Raw genomic sequence first — 2,977 nt, forward strand, 5'->3', positions numbered from 1 at the left:
TCTCTCTCTCTCTCTCTCTCTCTCTCTCTCTCTCTCTCTCTCTCTCTACGCTCTATAATACTTTTCGCTATGTAGAGGAGAGAACAGGAAAAACAAGGCGAGCTGTGACCTTCATCTTGTTGTTGGTTTTATTATCAATTGCAAGAAGGAAGCACACATCTTGATGTTCCATTGCAAAATTTATCTAATATGCATTGCGCTTGCGCGCATATTAGAGTTTCCATACATTGAGTAGCAATTACTTGCTACCCAATGTATAGTTTGTCAAGTATAGAAAATAAAACAAATAAATATTATTACTTAGTTTGTAGATGAAGAAAACAAAACACTGTTTATCTAAAGAAAAAGAAAGAGCAAAAATGCGGAAAAGAAATAGAGAAAGCCGAGTTTAAGTTTATAGCAGAATGTGATAATAGATATATAGGAGGAGAGAAGAGAGTATATGACGCCTCCCCTCTACCGTATTCTGTAGCAATCCCCCTGCTTTCCTCGCGCCATATTGCTTTAGTCTTTCCCCCTCCTATTCTATTTATCCCCACTCTGTTTTTACCCCACTCCTGAACCAAATACGCTTTTGCTTGGCATAGCAACAGCGGCGATAGAGAATTGCTATAAATAGATCGCTACGACCTTCCAGTGTTGCCAAAATGACTGGTCCCAACATGCAGTTCGATAGAACTAAATGGCCGTGACGAATGGCAACATTGGAATGCTTAATATGATCTAATCAGCCGTATTAGTACCACGATATCATATTCCACAAGAATTTTTATAAAATTTGGAATGTACACAGTATATACATATATATATATATATATATACATATGTACTATATACATAAATGTGCGTTGAATAAATAATAGTTTTTCTTTTAAATATATTGTATATACTCGCAAGTTATTTATAAAATTTAACAATCCAATATGTTACATATGTATAGATATATAGACATGTATAAGTATTAAGAAACATTATATATAGACCATTTTTTATCTATACATAATGTGGGCGGGCCATCAAAGGAACACATACATTCGTGTTAGTCATTTTTTTTTTATTACAAGTTTCTCAAGTATCGATCACAAGCGACGCTGCTTTTCCGCACTTGGTTGTATATGTATTCGCGTATATGGTTGAAAAGTGAGACGAGAGAGGGAGTGGGCGTGCCCAGAGTGCAAGAACCGGCAACGTCGCGCGCTCGTAAATCATGATTAAAATAATAAGTATAATACATATATGTAGTACATAGACCGACGGGTCTATATACGTGAGAGCTGCGCAATGGCACGAGCGGGAACTAAAGTCTATCTGGGTTCTGCGCACCTTAGGTCCTCCCACTCCTTTTATGCGGTCCCCCACCGCCGGAGTGAGTCCTACGGGAGAGTTCCAGGGGTGACAAAGAGCAGCGAATCAAGTGCGGGTGTCGGAAGAAGGGGAGATAGGGGATACCTGAAACCGCGGCTATATACTATACCCCCGTGTGCGTTTACCAATCTTGGCACATTGCCTGAAAGAGCATATCGACCGTGCGACGTTGTCACATCGTCTGCACGATCTTGCACGCCAGTACCAGTCCTGCCTCTTTGAGTGGTATGTACCTAGCTCCTGCAACCAATCCGTGCTACATGATGCGCGCGGTCCGAGATGGATGATCGGTTCTAGTCGTGTGTCTTGCGCTGTTGTTTCCCAGGAAATATGAGACATTTACTACATTTATTTTGATATTGCAAATCGGAAGCAAAAGTTGGAATGTTATTCCACCTTGACAATTTGTTTAACCGACCAGATTATTTGCATTACATTCGGTTACACACGTCCGATTTGCAAAACCAAACGCAGTTATTGTGATGGTACGATAAAGAAAATGAAATATTTACGTTTATATGGATTTTTTTTTAGAGACTTGTATTATTGCCTGACACTACAAGCGCGGTGAGATTTCCTTCGTCATTTCAATGCCAGTGTCAAACATGGCAAGATCTCATTCTGTACATCAGAGAATGTTATATTCTTCTATTATAATTTTATATATATATGTATGAAAATATTGTTTATTTTTATACTAATTATATAAAAAATTATCAGATCTGTGTGTGCGTTGAGATCGATAGGTGTTTCTCGGTCTATTTAAAAGTTGCATACTGTGTAAAAATATATATTGTCAATAATTCACTAGATTCATTACGTCTGTAATATTTCCCGTGAGGGAAATAGATGAAAAAAATTTTGAGCGAGAATCCTGTGCTCATTCACATATACAGGGTGTCGCAAAATCAGCTTGTGTTCTGATTAGACAATCGTATCTCATTGTATTTGTCAAACATTTACACTAAGTTCAAACACACTGTCAAGCGAGCTGGCAACGCGATACGTGCGCACGTGTCGGACGTATTGTGCTGTCGATTGTTTATTCAATCTCCGAACGAAGAATTGCGCTCGTGAATGTTTTGAGAATACCGAAAACCGATATGAACCCAGTCGGGCACGCACCTCCGTAATAAGAACGGAGAGTCCGCAAACTAAAGAAAGCAAGAATGCAATGTCGCGGAATAGCTCGACGTACCTACGGCACGGCCTATCGAATGGCTTAAAATGAAGATTTACACTGAAAACTTGATAGCGCACACGATAATGGCGCTGCTCTTGTTCGAGAGAGCGCCGTATAATCCTTGGGAAAGCTCCGACGGCCCGTAGAGCTACGCCCAGACGACAAGTATTGCACGGTGTCCACCACAGCTGAGCGGAGCGATACCGTCCGACCGTCCGCGTTCCCCGTACTTCCCCTGTTTTATCTACACCCTCAATGTATCGAGCGCGATGTGGTGGCAGAGATGCCAGTTTGCGGACGCTAGCAACATGCAACAGCAAGTGGAGGGGATACGCACACAGGCGAACAGCCGTGTACGTGTGCGCTCGGCGCTTCGGCCAGCTTCGAGCAGTAGAAAGAGACGGACATATATAACCGCTCTCTTTCTTT

The 2,977-nt window shown here is 41.2% G+C and overlaps 1 protein-coding gene across 2 annotated transcripts in view; it reads left to right on the forward strand.

The window, feature by feature from the left end:
- LOC109855532 overlaps positions 1-2,977 on the forward strand; it is a 34,084-nt gene that overhangs the window by 9,135 nt on the left and 21,972 nt on the right. Inside the window, exon 1 of one of the 2 annotated variants that reach the window (XM_020429908.1) lies at positions 1,160-1,590. The exons of the other annotated variant lie outside the window; for it this stretch is intronic. The gene's annotated coding sequence lies outside the window, so the exon portion shown is untranslated. Of the gene's footprint in view, positions 1-1,159; positions 1,591-2,977 lie in introns of those variants that run through there. 2 annotated transcript variants of the gene reach the window in all.

This window comes from Pseudomyrmex gracilis, unplaced genomic scaffold (genome assembly GCF_002006095.1).
Source record: "Pseudomyrmex gracilis isolate BER0280 unplaced genomic scaffold, ASM200609v1 scaffold_92, whole genome shotgun sequence".
Lineage (NCBI taxonomy): Eukaryota > Metazoa > Arthropoda > Insecta > Hymenoptera > Formicidae > Pseudomyrmex > Pseudomyrmex gracilis.